Source organism: Macrobrachium rosenbergii, chromosome 22 (genome assembly GCF_040412425.1).
Source record: "Macrobrachium rosenbergii isolate ZJJX-2024 chromosome 22, ASM4041242v1, whole genome shotgun sequence".
Taxonomy (NCBI): Eukaryota; Metazoa; Arthropoda; class Malacostraca; order Decapoda; family Palaemonidae; genus Macrobrachium; species Macrobrachium rosenbergii.
In genome coordinates this window covers 41,103,391-41,120,890 of record NC_089762.1, presented here as the reverse complement: position 1 = coordinate 41,120,890, position 17,500 = coordinate 41,103,391, and the positions used below count along the sequence as shown (strand labels likewise).

Sequence of the window (17,500 nt, the reverse complement as noted above, 5' to 3'; positions counted from 1 at the left end):
AGTGTTAACTTGTTATCTTAAAGAGGCAAACCCACAAATTGCTATATGATAGCTTGAAGTGCCAAGATGAATATGGTAACTTTCCTGATGCTCACTTATTTTCACTTTTTTTTTTTATGAAATATCTCTGGTCAGACCTGATAGGCTCTTGACTTGTTCTAATAATAATAATAATAATAATAATAATAATAATAATAATAATAATAATAATAACAAAAACATACAATTGAGGGAAAGTGAGAGAAATATATGATATATAGTTATAAATATTTACGACCTATTTGTCTTCTCCCAATACTGCGTTCGTTCCAAGGGAATGAGAAGTTCATTACCTGTATACTTGCCGCACCATTACTCCATTTAAATCCGTTGGCACCAACGAAGCGTTCAATTAGCTGATAAGTTCGCTAGGAGGGATATGACGACCCCTGGTTTGAGAAGTGTTATTTATTTCAAAGAGGAATTATTATTTTTTATTATTTTCTACTTGCATTTCTATGGAATAAGTGATGGTACTGACTCGCGATACAGGTTTCTAAAGGAAAGAATGCTCACGTGACAATAATGGTGTGCCGTTGCAAAGGCTAAAACTTCGTTTTCAACTGACAAGAGAAAGATGGGAAGAGCCGTTTTTAAAGGCAACTCTTTGTAACTACTACTACTACTACTGTCCGTTTCCAGCTCACAAGAAACGATTAAGAGCCGTTTTAAAGGCAGCTCCTTATAACTACTACTACTTCTATCCGTTTCCAACCCATATGAGATGGGGAGCGTTTCAAAGAAAATCCCTCCCATTACTATTACTACTACTACTACTACTACTACTACACTACTACTAGGAACGAATGTTGCTGAGTGTTTATGAAAGGAAGAGCCATTTCTAAAGCAATTCCTTATAACTACTACTACAAATACTACTGTCAGTTTCCAACTCACAAGAGAAGACTGGAAGAGCCGTTTTAAAATAAACCCCTCATATTACCACTCTACGGACGAATGTTGCTGTGTTTACAATCTGAAATCTCATAAACGTCTCACCTTTTCTTTTCCTATTCATGTAGTTATTAAAGCTTGAATGACTATTCTTAGTACATGGATATGACGAGAGCCAAGCGGGCCAACCCCCAGCCCCCCCAAAAAAAACAGAAACAGTCCTACGCATGAATCTCCTCAGAGGAAAAAAATTGCATGGCAATCCACCAGTACAAAAAGAAAAAAGATTCTTGACCGGAAATGGCTTGGGGGGCCTTGAAAGTTGCAGTTAGTAATATACAACCAAACTTTTTAATAGAAAAAAGTAGAATAAAAAATAAAAAAAAAGAAATCCCCATCGGGCATGTTCTAATCTAGCTCGAAATGAATTTTTAACGAAATCCCTTTCCCGCATAAACAACGGCCGTTTCAAATTGGGCCAAAATGCACCGGGACTACTAGGTTACTCGTTTATGAACAGCAATGATGAAAAAGGCAATTATTCGAATTGGGCAAACGACGGCGGCCCTGGTTGTGGAGAGGAGGGTGGGGTGGGGTGGGGGGAGAGAGTGGTCCAGTAAAGGGTTGGGGAGGGAGGAAGGAGGGGAGGAAAGTGGGTGGGGACAATTAGCCCTACATGAGAACAGCAGCATTAGGAAAGGAAGGAAGGAAAGATGGATAGAGGGGCAGGGGAAAGAGGGAGGGGTGGGAGGGGAGGGGGAAATTAGCCCTAGTGGGAACACCAATAAGAGCAGCAAAAGCAGCACTAAGAAAGCAAAGAAGGAAAGATGGAGAGAGGTGAGGGGAGGGGAATTTAAGGAGGGGTGGGAAGGGGGTAAGGGAATGGGAGAGGGGTAAGAGGTGGAAGGGGCGGTCCATGGAAGGGTGGGGGGGAAGAGGGAGAGATTAGCCCTAGAGGGAAACTCTAGCAGCAGCAAAAGCAGCATTAGGAAAGGAAGGAAAGATGGATAGAGGGGGAGAGGGGGTGAAATAGAGGACAGGGGAAGGGGAGAGGGGGGGGGAAGAGGTGAGGAGGGGGGTCAGGGGGCTACTCCGCAAATCAGGGATCAAATCTCCCTTCATTAGAGGACGAGAAATAATTAGATAAAGCTGATTTCACTGGCTGGTAACCCAAGACAAAATCACATAGAGATCATTATCGGAATATATTGTGGATACTGCTATAATGAACTCCCCAATTTGAGAGAAAACCTATTTTTTTATTTTTAATCTTGTATCCGTAGGGGACATCCGTAGTTAACTGCATCGCTGGAATAAATAGGACACAATTTATCATTATAATTTTTGTGAAGTTAAAATGAATATTCCACTTGAATTTCGCATCTAAAAAGTAATAAAAGCAGATGACACCAATTTAAGCAAATGTGGAAATATTAAAGTTTAAATTAACCTATTTCATATTCATTTGAAGGTAAAATGTTACTTAATAAGAGTAAAATAAATGGACAACAATCATAATATAATGTGCTTTAATGCCACAATTATCTCTCTCAATACTGAATAACATGGGCTCGAATCCAACCTGGCGAAATTCTTCTCTCACCATCGGGTATTCTTGGCTTTCAGTGAAAAGTTTATTCAATATTATTGGGATACAGAGAAATCTGCTGATAACTGTGACAATTACAACATACAATTAGTGACTGTGACCAGCAGACTTCACATAAATTTTACAGACATACCAGTATATTAACAAAGAATTATGTCAAAGAATATGAACATATTTCTTTGGCAAGCACTAATTTGACAAAACCATGTTGGAAAAAAACAGATTCACACAACTGCTTTGTCTGGGCACAGCTTGTGTTTAAAACAGTATTTAAAACTTATGAATGTTGCTGACAGCTAAATAATGACTAAAAATCATAATTCATTTATATGCCGCATTAAAATTATTAATGGCCATTTCAGTTATATATGGCAGTCTAGACTAGCTGGTCATCATTATCTTAATCTTTCCTATTTTATAAATTTATTAATTACTCTGCTGTTTTCACGCTTTCTTCACTTACTGGCATCCCACTGAATAATAATAATAATAATAATAATAATAATAATAATAATAATAATAATAATAATAATAAGAAGAAGAAGAAGAAGAAGAAGAAGAAGAAGAAGAAGAAGAAGAAGAAGAAGAATAAGAAGAAGAAGAAGTTAATAATAATAATAATTATGATTATAATATTATTATTATTAATATTATTATTATTATTATTATTATTATTATTATTATTATTATCTACTATCATCATCATCATCATCGTCATCACCATCATCATCTGAAAAGATCTACCTCCATTTTCACTTGTTTTCTCTCTCTTTTTTTTTTTATTTTTTATTTATGAGAACATTCTATTATTTAACCATCATGGGGGTCGCATCCCCATCCCAAAATATCTAACTAAATCCAAAGTAGTAACAACCTCCTGAAATAAACCCCTCCAAGTTGATATGGAGTACAGGTTAATAATAATAATAATAATAATAATAATAATAATAATAATAATAATAATAATAATATGTAAATATATATAGCATCATTTTAACTTGTACCACGTCCATCACTGGGACGAGGTTGACTAAATATTTTAGCAGCATAAAATATCCCCGTCATTCACTTCCCTAAAAAAAAAAAAAAAAAAAGAAAAAACCCTACCCACACATTCGCTGGGATTAAGAGAGGTTTTTTGGGGGATCGATTGCGGGATATTTATCATTTTCCAGCCGTGCAATGCAATACGGCAACGCTGAATGGCCTGTAAACACTTATTTGGGCGAGGTTACACACATATATTTTGTGATATGTGTTGGACGTCAACAAAGTAATGTTCTACGTAAGTATTTGTCGTTGATATGAAAGATTGACGCTAAAAATTTATTTTTATATTTGTTTTCCTTTTCAGTTGTCTAAAGAAAACTGTTGTGCTGGCTTTGCCTGTCCGTCCGCACCTTTTTCTGTCCGCCCTCAGATCTTAAAAACTATTGAGGCTGGAGGGCTGAAAATTGGTATGTTGATCATCCACCCTCCAATCATCAAACATACCACATTGCAGCCCTCTAGCCTCAGTAGTTTTTATTTGATATAAGGTTAAAATCAGCCATAATGGTGTGTCTGACAACGATATTGGACAGGCCACCACCGGACGGTGGTTAAAGTTTCATGGGCCATGGCTCATACAGCCTTACACCGAAACCATCGAATGATAGATCTATTTTCGGTGGCTTTGATTATAGACTGTAGCGGCTGTACTGAAAACTCGACTGCACCGAAGTTTTTACTTGTTTTTAAAAAAGAACATTTAAAAGTTGGAGGCATCTCCATAAATAATGATGTGTTTTCTATAATTTTTCTTTTGATTTTTATTTTTTCTAATAAAAAAAACACATTTAAGAGCTAGGAGGGGGAGGGGAGGAAGCTCCTCAAATATTATCGTTTTGCTATCTGTATATTTTAAAAAGCGTGAAGCTGCAACCCCCACAACGTGGACCACTTCCGACGTCCACACATACAAGGGGAACCTACCATGCGAGAAGCACTTGAACAATATTAAATTTTACACTTGGAAATATTAAGCGGGCAACTCATGAATGAACTGACAGCCGAAAATTACGAGAGGTCTCATTTTCACATTAAATAAATAAATAAATTAATAAATAAGTGAATAAATACATATATAAAAGAAAAGAAATTAAATTAAATCCATAAGGAAGTGTCCTCACTCCCGACGAAAGAATATAATAAGAGAGATAAATAAAACGGAACTTTACACAACGGAATCAACACGACAGGAAATATATTGCAAAGCAAACGCACAGAAGTAATATTCTTCCCCCTCCCCTCACCCCCCCCGTACTCCCACTCACCCACCCACCCACCCACCCCAACCCACATTCTTTGTATCACGATGTATTGCAGACAGTCAGGCCTTTTGTCCATTTCAGAACAATGTATTATCTCTTGAATTTTACGTCCAGGGGAAGACACACCAACAATAAACAAAACGGTGTGTTTCTGCTCTCTCTCTCTCTCTCTCTCTCTCTCTCTCTCTCTCTCTCTCTCTCTCTCTCTCTGTATAAAAGTAATAAAAGAGTTTTTTTTCCCTTTATACGAAAAGAAAAACCCTTTGGATATGTTTAGTAGTACATAAAAACGCATGAAAATACTCAAAGCCAACAATATTTATGCCAATTATAAAAATTGGAAATGTTTAGGGGTACACAAAAACGTGTGAAAATACTCAAAGCGAACAATATGTATGCCAATTATAAAAATTGGAAATGTTTAGGGGTACATAAAAACGTATGAAAATACTCAAAGCGAACAATATTTATGACAATAATAAAAAATCTGAATGCAATGAAGAAAAAACGAACGTGATTTCTTATAAAAAAGAGAAACAGCACTGTGAATGAGGCTGCCCACAACAAAAGCACTGCGCTCTTGAATACGAAGCGAATTGCTTGAAAAATTTAAGCTTATGGCTAAAGGAAATTTGGAAAACAGAATCATCTGTAAAGGAATTGTGGACTTTCAGCTGATGTACACTCAGACACACGAGTTTGCGAACCTTCAGCTTATGTTATCTTCAAAGATAGACATTTCTGAAATGACTCTTATCGATATGTTTAGAATTGGTTTTACATGAGGCAACTGTTCGGGAACCAAGTCTGGGCCAAAAATATTTTGGGCCTATGACCGGAGGAAATGGAAAGGAACGTTAGTGATGTGGAGATAAATTGCTACAGAAAAGGTTTTAAAAAATAAGAGAAATGTGAAACTGAAACTCAAGAGACTAAAATTTAAACAAAGGATATTAAAATAATCCTCATCCATTATTTCCCGAATCACATAACCTTCATGTCTTTAGGAGGCGAGTGCGCGGCTTCCTCAGTATTGAAGAGCCTCCTCCTTCTTACTCCCTTTTCTCTCTCTTTTCCTTGGTACTTCACCTCCTTGAAATTCCGGAGCGTTTGATATTGCTGTCCAACCACTCCAACTCCCTCATTCCACCGTCTAGAGCGCTTAAAGGCCGAAACTGCCCAAGTGCTCATTAGCCCGACGGCCTAAATTTCATACACCTTAATTATAGTGTGACTCATAAAGCAATGCTGTAAGTAACCTCATCAGATTTCGCATTTACAGTATTTTGATACATTCATTCTCTTACCACCGCAGCAAAGCTACGTAACAAAAGACAAAATGACAAAAGGCCAAACAAACGCTTAGTCTTAAAAAGTCTCTTTTTAAAAAGACTATTTTTTAAATTTTTTAAATAGACTCTTTCTTTAAAAGACTCATTTCAAAAAGAACCTTTTTAAAAGACTTCTTAAAAAGACTCTAATTTAAAAGGTCTTTTTAAAAGACCCTTTTTAAAAAGACATTTTTTAAAAGAACCTCATTTTAAAAGACTCCTTTTATAAGGACTTTTTAAAAAGACTTAAAAAACCCTTTAAAAAGACTCCATTTTAAAAGACTCCTTTTTAAAAAGACTCTTCCTTAAAAGACCCTTTTAAAAAGACTCTTAAAAAGACTCTTCCTAAAAAGACCCTTTTTAAAAAGACTCCTTTTAAAAAGACTCTTTTCTAAAAAGACTCCATCCAAGTTTGGGGAAATGGAAAAACCCGCTCGTGCGACTCTCCAAAGCAAAGTAGCATTACAGAAAAACAACGCAATGTCGTCCATTTCCGGACGACGCAAATAGAAACGACGGTCTGATATATATTCACGCCGCCGCAGCTACAGGCGGAAATCATTCCGAACTTGCCGGTATGAAAAAAAAAAAAATAAATAAATAAATAAAAAATGAAACAAAGGTGTTTGACCCACTTTTGTTTTTAAGTGCAGCGTGAGCGGGAATTTAAACAATCGATATATGTGGATGTTTGAATATGTATGTATGTATGTATGTATGTATGTATGTATGTATATACATGTATGTATATATACAAACATACATTATATATATATATATATATATATATATCTTTATATCTATATATATTCACATATATTTTTATATCTATGTATATATTGTATGTATGTATTTTTGTATCTGTGTATGCATATATTGTATGTATTATGTGTACATATATCTACGTACACATACATACATACATGGACTTCCTACATACCTATAGAAAGGTTGCACTCCCCAGGGAAATGGGAGATTACCTAGACCTCCACACACACAGAGAGAGAGAGAGAGAGAGAGAGAGAGAGAGAGAGAGAGAGAGAGAGAGAGAGAGAGCTTGGTTAAAGCACACACTGCACGTCAAACTAGGCGACCTCTGTCATTTCCAGAGAGAAGCAGGGGTGTCAATCGAAATAACTGGATGGAATCTTTCATTTTTATTACACTATCGCACGTATACATAATACTGAAGAATATATATATATATATATATATATATATATATATATATATATATATACAGTATATATATATATATATATATACAGTATATAAATATATATATATATATATATATATATATATATATATATATATATATATATATATATATATATATATATATTTATATACACACACACACACACACACAACATATATATATATATATATATATATATATATATATATATATATTTATACACACACACACACACACATATATATATATATATATATATATATATATATATATATATATATATATATATATATATATATTATTTGTTGAAGCACTGAAAGAAACTACTGATAAAAGTCTTGGAATCTTATAATAATATTCCTACTTGGTTTTAGGAATATTCCCCTTATTGAAATTCCTATAGCTTAGACATTACAGATTGCAGGAAATGAAAACAGATTTCTCCGCGGACAGTGGAGTATATTTTGGAAATATATTTTGAAATTAAAAATATATGTTGGAAATACATTTTGAAGTAAAATATATTTTGGACATATATATTACAAGGAAAAAATTTTTTAAATGAAATATGTTTTGGAAATATATTTCGAAATGAAATGTTTTGGGAATATATCCTGAAAGGAAGGGTATTATGGAAATGTATTTTGAAATGGAATATGTTCTGAAATGATATACAATTTGGAAATATATTTTGGAAATATATTCTAAAAGGAAATATATTTCGGAAATAGATTCTAAAAGGAAATATATTTTGGAAATGTACTCTAAAAGGAAATATATTTTGGAAATACATTCTAAAATGAAATATATTTTGAAAATATATCTTGAGGCGAAATATATTTTCAAAATATAAGTTCCCAATTAAAGGGGTCCCTATGAATAAATGTTTGCTGAAACACAAGAAGTACCAAATAATGCTAGCAAACAACAAAATATCTGACTTATCTTCATAAGAAATGTCTTGTGCATATCAAGACTGAAAATATTCTTTAAAAACAATACAAACAACACACAAAGACATCGATTCCCCTTCTAATGGGTATATATATATATATATATATATATATATATATATATATATATATATATATAGATATAGAGAGAGAGAGAGAGAGAGAGAGAGAGAGAGAGAGAGAGAGATAAAAGTGTATATATTATATATAACATACAAATAAATAAATAAATATATATAATATATATATATATAGATAGATAGATAGATAGATATAGATAGATTTATATGTATATGTGGGTGAGTATGTATGTATGTATGTATGTATGTATGTATGTATGTATGTATGTATGTATGTATATACATACACACACACACACACAAACAACCAACTGGAGAGACGGAGAAACCTATATACTGCAAGTGATACTCTCAAATGAACAGCGCCATTAAAAAACATATAAAAACCAGAGAGAGAGAGAGAGAGAGAGAGAGAGAGAGAGAGAGAGAAAGAGAGAGAGAGAGAGAGAATCCATATTTGAACGGGAAATCGGTTGGCCGAAGGACCCCGAGTCCTTCAAGCGATGCAATCCCTTCGGTCAACACTCGCTTCCTAAAAAGAAGGAAAAAGAAAAAAATCATCCAACCTACTCCCAGCCCCTACCCTCTTCCCCCTCCCATCCCGTCTTCTCCCCTTCCTACCACTCCCTCATCTCTGCTTCAGTAGTGCTACACATTAGACCCCCCACCTCTATCTCTCTCTCTCTCTCTGAGCTGCTCTCATCATATTTGGTCTATGTTAATATAGAAAAGTATAAACAAGAGTCTTATTCAATTCATAAGTAATCTTGGCTTCATTATTAACTACATATAAGGTAAAGTTATATTGCTTATACAGTAAATATACATACTGTATATATATATATATATATATATATATATATATATATATATATATATATATATATATTTATATGTTTATATGTTTATATGTATATATATATATATATATATATATATATATATATATATATATATATATATATATATATATATATATATATATATACATAATGCACTTACATATATATATACACACATATGAGAGTGTGTGTGTGTGTGTGTGTGTCAGTAAAGACTATTTCCAATTATCCGTTCCCCACGTCCCGGACAAGAAATGTTCAAAGCGACCATGTTCCCGAAAAACAGCGGGCATTTCCAGGCAGTCACCCGTTCGAGTAATGATCAAACCCAATGCAGCTTCACTACCCGGACCAGATGGCTGCCAATTCTAGGAACATCACCCACGAAAATATATATTCAATGAATACAGTCTTATAATAAACAAAATGAGTAACTATGGAGTAGGTTTTTTCATTATTAAAATTACAGCGTCTAAAAAAATATATAATTAATTATAAAATAACTATGCCACTTCCAGCAAAAAAAAAAAGGACATTGCCATTAATGCTCTATTAATGACCATTATGGGAAACACAAAATATGTCAGCACGACAAAATTAGTTCGGAACCAAAGCAGGCTGGTGCCCGTGGGGGAATGTACTTTATTCTCCAATAATTTATTAATGTATGTTTAAAAATCAAATGACAAAATGAAAATGTCTTTATCGGCTCTATTACCCGGGTAATTTACGCTCGATGTCTCCTTCGTGTGTCACAGAAGTATTGCAAATTATATAACTTTTGTAAAAAAAAAATGTTTTATTTTATTTTCTGGTAATCAAGAAATTATGTGGGGGAATTAAAATAAATTATTCCTCTCTCTTCCTCACTCAATAAATCTCTTGTCTAAGCGACACGAGTTCTGTATCCAATAAGTTTTGTACAACGGCAATATATATATATATATATATATATATATATATATATATATATATATATATATATATATATATATATATATATATATATATATATATATATATATATATATATATATATATATATATATATATATATATATATATATGTGTGTGTGTGTATATATACACACACAGTATATATATATATATTATATATACTTGTATATACATTATATATATATATATATATATATATATATATATATATATATATATATATATATATATATATATATATACACACACACGTACATACATACATACATACAAAAGTACACACATACTATATATATCTTATATAAATATTCACAATTAAAAACACGCACCACAACTCACTCCAAACTCTACTCCAATTTCCAATCCTCCACCTCTCCTCCCCCTCCCCCCAAAGCAGCTATCTCCCATCTCCAGTGCATAAAAGCGTATAATGACCTAATATGTTACTAAGTCTTCCGTAACACGAAGCCGAATGATTCCTTCGTGTTCTCCTCTTCTGCTGCTGCTTCTTCTTCTTCTTCTTCTTCTTCTTCCTCCTCCTCCCGTTATTGGCTTCTGTAACAAAACTGTAACACATATAAGGGTTTCTTACCCCCTCCCCCAACCCCCTTCCTAGGTAGGTTTCACTCGCATCAACGTCAGGAAGAAATCTAATTACACCTCCGGCCTGAGTTATTTATGGAATCCCCATAATACCATTCCCTACTTTCTGATGTGTGCGCGAGCGCGCGAGCGTATGTGCGTGTGTGGGCGCGTGTGTGTAAGTGTGTGAGAGTATAAGTGTGGGGCCTCCCCTTACGTTGTGTTATCTCACTCACAATTCTACTTTGTTTTTCCTCTCTTTATTTCAGACACACCCCCCCATACCATGAAAACTAAAATCCTTCCGTTACTCCTACAAACATCGCTTCTTTTCGCTCATCTTCTTCCTTTGTTACTATTATCCTTTCAACCCTTCCCCCTTCTCCTCCCCTCCTCTCCACTCCACCCCCTTCCCAAGAGACAGACACACACACACACCTCATCCCAAGGAGGAGAATGAGAAGAAATAGCAGTAGCAGAAGTTCCTAACCCTGATTTGTCTCTCCCCGGAGGCTTCAACAATCTCTCTCTCTCTCTCTCTCTCTCTCTCTCTCTCTCTCTCTCTCTCTCTCTCTCTCTCCATATACAAAATCTTTCGTTATGACTGCTGGTAAATTTGGAATTTCCAACCTTTCTCCATTAATCTATTTGCATTCACTACCAATTAACAAATCATAATTGATTCCCTTTTTATTTGCCTGTTCATTATAATTTCCCAGAGACCCGGCAAGGATATTATTATTATTATTATTATTATTATTATTATTATTATTATTATTATTATTATTATTATTATTATCACGAAATTCACGATGTCATGATTAAACCGTTGTAAATTAAAAGCCCGCATTACTTTACCAATTATAGAAGTTATTCACATAACTGTTGATATTATTATTATTATTATTATTATTATTAATATTATTATATTATTATTACCTCCATACGCAAAAATAATCGATCATAGACATCAACAAACCCCTGTCATTAACCTTAAAAAAAAAAAACTATTTCTTAAGGACATGCCACTTTTACTATTATTACAAGACGGCGTTCAGTTAACCTCACTTTATCAGAATTAACCTCACTATAAGAATTAATTTAACTTTATCAGAATTAACCTCATATCAGAATTAACCCCACTTTATCAGAATTAGCCTTATTTTATCAGAATAAACTTTATATTACCAGAATTAACCTCACATTATCAGCTGATATTAAAAGCCTCTCTAATATTTTATCAGCTGGATTACACTGCGTATTATATCTGCTATACTCCACACTATCTATATATATACTCGTATATATAGGCTATATATAAAATAAATATATACATTATATATACAGAAGATATATACAGTATATATTATATATATATATAAATATATATATATATATTTGTATATATATAATATATATATATGTATATATATATACATCTCAAGGAAGAGACACTACTTGATTGATAGGCATAAGCCGCTTGCCGCTAAGCTTAATCCTATTTAACAAACAGAGACAGATTTCGCTAAACCCAGAACCTGATACAGAACCAATTCCGTATCGGATTATCATCACTTCCTTTACTGCAAATTCCTTTCTATTTACAAATATATATATATATATATATATATATATATATATATATATATATATATATATATATATATATATATATATATATATATATATACATATAGAGAGAGAGAGAGAGAGAGAGAGAGAGAGAGAGAGAGAGAGAGAGAGAGACTGACTTTCTCTTAACCAAGAACAAATGAAATAAACCTTTCTTCCTGATCGTATCGCGGATATTCCCGAATTTTGACCTGACCCTGACCTGACCTTGACCTAAACATTGCAGACGTTTCTCCAGAGAAGTTTGAGAGGAAGCCACTGGAAGTCCTCCTCCTCCTTCTTCTTCTTCTTCTTCTTCTTTCAGGAAGAACCAGAGAAGGTTGGGAACTGCCGGACCGTGAGGAGGAGGAGGAGGAGGAGGAGGAGGAGGAGGAGGAGGAGGAGGAGGCAAGGCCAAAACATCAGGATATGAGAGACACAGTGGCCAAAATAGTTGTTAAATCACCTCTTTTTAACCGGATAATTTATTTTTAAAACAAACATTAAAAAAACTGCTTTCATAAATAAAATTATTTATAATATGACAGGTGACAAGTGACAATAATGCTGAAGGAAATCAGAATCTTCACCAAACTCAAAAATGTCAGTTAAATTGGAAGCAGAATTTTCCCGGAAAATTTTGGTTAACGACAGTCGGGTAAATCAACGCAACTGGGTTCACAATTCTTTCAAGCAACTTGGTATAGAATTGCAGAGTATATCACTAAACCTACTAAGAACTCTCTCTCTCTCTCTCTCTCTCTCTCTCCTTTAAAATGACTTCCTTTTTCCAAATCGCTTTCAGAATGACATCTGCTCACAAAGCAATAATCCCACATGAAAAAGGAAATACCGACATTAAAACAAAACGAAGAGTATTCTTTTTAAAATGACTGTTTCTTTTCCCCACCATCGCCCCAGAACTCTTGGAACTATTTGTGAGGGAGAAATGTGATATATGCCTCTGCTTAAGAACCTCCCCTCCCACCCGCCCCCCTTTTCTGTCATCGCCCCAGGAAGCAATCCTATTGACAATGCCTACTCGTAGCACAAAGGTCTTACGAGACTGACTTTGTTTTCATACACGTTAATAAACAAGCAAATAATGCGCCGAAGTTTCTTCGGCGCAATCGAGTTTTCTATACAGCGTATAATCAAGGCCACAGAAAATAGATCTATCTTTCGGTGGTCTGGGTATAATGCTGTATGAGCCGCGGCCCATGAAACTCTCAGCCGGCCGTGGTGGCCGGTCCTATAGCGTTGCTAAACGCACGATTATGGCTAGCTTTAACTTTAAATAAAATAAAAACTACTGAGGCTAGAGGGCTGTAATTTTGTATGTTTGATGAATGGAGGGTAGATGACCAACATAGCAATTTGCAGCCCCCTGGCCTCAGTAGTTTTTAAGATCTCAGGACGGACAGAAAACGTGCGGACGGACAGACAAAGCCATCTCAACAGTTTTCTTTTACAGAAACATAAAATGGGGAAAGAATTAGTTTAATCTTTAAGCGATAGATGGCGGCAAGGATCTGTTACCTTTGATTTTAAGTGTAAAAATACATAAATAAATACAAAATACGTAAATAAATAAATAATTAAATAATACAATGGCTTAAATTTGTAAGAGATAGATAGCGAATTTGATCAGTACCTTTCGATTTTAAGAGTGTAAATAAATGAATAAATATATGAAAAATATAAACAATAACTTCAGTGTGCAAGCGATTGAAAACAACAAGGATCAGTTTCTTTTGATTCTAGGAGTGTAAATAAGTATATAAATAAATAAATAAATAAAAATAAAAAATGACTTCAATTTTAAGCAATAGATGGTGACAATTATAATTTTTTTTAATTCAGAGTATAAATAAATAAATAAATGAAAAATACAAACAATGACTTTAATTTGTAACCACAGAAAGCTGCTAGAATCATATTCTTTTCATTCCAAGAGTTTAAAATAAAAAAAATTAAATAAATTACTAATACAAAAAATGACTTAATCTGTAACCACAGGGAGCAACAAAAACCACTTTCTTTTGATTCCAAGAATGCAAATAAATAAATTGATAAATAAAAATTAAAACGCAAAATACAAAAAACAAAAATTTCCTCTTTTCTACTGCGCCGAAGTGACGGGCCGTAATGCCCAGCTGCATTTCCTCTGCCCACGCGCCCTTATTCAATGCCCTTCCTGACGGAGGGGAGGGGGCGCCTCGTGATACCCTTCCCCCCCCTCCCCTTCCTCCCGCTTCCCTCCACCCCTCGTCTGACCGACTAACTGACTGAAGAGCCACTTTGATGATACTTAAACCCTTATTATTATCTGCTTCCTAATACCACCAACCCACATAAAAAACAAAAAAATTTTTTCGGGTATCAGGCGTCGTCAGAACAAGGACCACCCATCTTCCTTTCCTCTCTCGATATTCTAAGACTGCCGTGTGCCGTGTGTGTGTGTGTGTGTGTGTGTGTGTGTGTGTGTGTGTGTGTGTGTGTGTGTGTGTGTGTGTTTGATCTCATCTCAGGTCTGCCATTGCATAAAACACCTTCCGATTGGGTTGGATTATAAAACTGACCTCATTTTCTTGCTCCTGCTATTTCATAAAACACGTTCTGATTGGATTGGATAATATGTAATCTGGGCCAAATGCCAGGCCCTGGGACCTCTGAGGTCACGCAGCGCTGAAAATAAAGTTGAAATTGTTAGGAGAGGGTTGGGAGTAAGAAAGTGGAAAGAGAATATGAACGGAGGAATTGTGAAGGGAATAAGAAAGGGGTTGCAGCTAAGGGCCGAAGGGGCGCTGCAAAGAACCTCAAGTAATGATGCCTACAGTGCACCATGTGAGGTGCAATGACGGCACTGCCGCGCTAAGGAGGCAAAAAAAAAAAAAAAAAAAAAAAAAAAAAAAACCTCGAACGAATACCAGAATACATGATAACACGTCTATGAGGTGTCAAAATGAATCGTCTTTCGACCAGACACCGAATACGAACGAATATATCTGCCGATTCCTTAGTGCCTCTTTACTTACATGGCACGAAAAGAAAAAGAGAGAAAAGCACACACACATACACACACAGACATATATTCTGTCACCATCTGGCCACCAGCCAACATTTCTGAAGCGGTATCTGGCAGTGTCGTAGACACACAGGGTGTCATGTGAAAGCAACAATTGCAGTTGAACGTCTTAAATGAGAATCAGCCCACGGTTGTCTCCACTTCGACCTCCTCCCTCCCCTCCCCCTCCTCATTTACATTCCCCTCCCCCTCCACTAGCACACAAGCAGCAACTACCACAGCCACGTATATGATGTCAATTTAATGGCAAGCACATGCACATAATATTTAAATATATTTATTCTAAACATTTCTAACATACGAATAAAAATATCTTTGAAAACAGATATTTCAGACATTATTGAGCAAAACATCCGTAACCTATGTCGTGTAACCGAGCCAAGGATAAGAATATGAGAGAGAGAGAGAGAGAGAGAGAGAGAGAGAGAGAGAGAGAGAGATTTTCAAACTTTATTCAACAAATCATCCGAAACCAATTTCGTGTAAAAAAAAAAACAGTTCAAAATCGAAGAATATGTAACAAGAGAGAGAGAGAGAGAGAGAGAGAGAGAGAGAGAGAGACTTTATTTTCTCCTTACTTTAAAACATACGCAGTTCACGCCACGCTTCAAAAGACTAACAAAACAACTTTTAAAAGAATAAGTTCCCCTTGACTTGAAATTCACCACAGTGCAAGAACAAGCGATAAACACACACGAATAGAGTGATAGATCACAGAAGAATAGGTGATACAACACAGACAAAAGCCTCCGGGGGGGCTAAACAGCCTCAGTTCATCCGATAAAATGCACCTTAGCCGCACGATCAAACGGCGTTCCCGTCGGAGTATGCTTGGCAAGGAATAGCATTGACGTCAGAATGATATCTATAAGTTGCCCTAAAAGGGAGAGATGAAATTTGGTGGGTTACCTTTTAAAAGGACCCAGGGGACCTCGAAATAATTCCGAGAGACGGTGTGAACCAAGATCAGTTATGTTGCTTTCTGTACACAAGGAGTTTCCTGACGTTGTGCTAATTACTGGGAAAACTTATACTAATTCTTTGGGAGACTTGTGCCAATTATCAGGAAAGCTTATACTAGTTATTAGGAAGACTTGTGCTAATCAGGAAAACTTATACTAATTATTAGGAAGGCTTGCGCCAATTATCAGGAAAACCTATACTAATTATTAGGAAGACTTGTGCCTATTATCGGGAAAACTTATACTAATTATTAGGAAGACTTGTGCCAATCATTAGGAAAGCTTATACTAATTATTAGGAAGACTTATGCCAATTATCAGGAAAACCTATACTAATTGTTAGGAAGACTTTGTAATAATTATCAGGAAAACTTACTCTAATTATTAGGAAGAATTGTGCTAATTATCAGGAAAACTTATACTAATTATTAGGAAGACTTGTACTAATTATCAGTAAAAACTTATACTAATTATTAGGAAGACTTGTGCTAATTATCAGGAAAACTTACACTAATTATTATGAAGACTTGTACTAATTATTAGGACAACTTGCACTATTTTTCAGGAAAACTCGTTCTAATTATTAGGAAAAGTTGTACGAACTATTAGAAAAATTTCTACTTATTAGGAAAACTTTTACTAATTATTAGAAGAACTTGCGCTAAATATTAGGAAACTTGTACTAATTATATGGAAAGCTTGCATTAATTATTTAGGAAATCTTTTACTATTCATTTGGAGAACTTGTACTAATTATCAGGAAAACTTATAATAATTACTGGGAAAACTACTAATCATTAACAAAACGTACTAATTAGGAAAACTTGCACTAATTATTATGCAAATTTGTACTCATTACTGCGAAAAACTGCACTAACAGTAATTAAACAAAATGTAAGAATGAACATATAAAGGATATTTAAAGAAAAAAATATATTTACGAGGAACTGAGAAAGTGAATGAGATGGTTACTCAATATTGTCACATGGAAAACTTTGCGAATTATATCACTCTGTCGTTGGCCGTAAGTTTTACAATG

At 34.5% G+C, this 17,500-nt stretch overlaps 2 protein-coding genes across 35 annotated transcripts in view; one reads left to right on the top strand and one right to left on the bottom strand.

Annotated features, from left to right (window-relative positions):
• Positions 1 to 17,500, bottom strand: part of mub (poly(rC)-binding protein mub) — an 835,667-nt gene that overhangs the window by 342,095 nt on the left and 476,072 nt on the right. The window lies entirely within an intron of this gene.
• LOC136850478 (forkhead box protein L2-like) overlaps positions 1 to 17,500 on the top strand; it is a 167,001-nt gene that overhangs the window by 80,110 nt on the left and 69,391 nt on the right. The gene's annotated exons all lie outside the window — the stretch shown is intronic.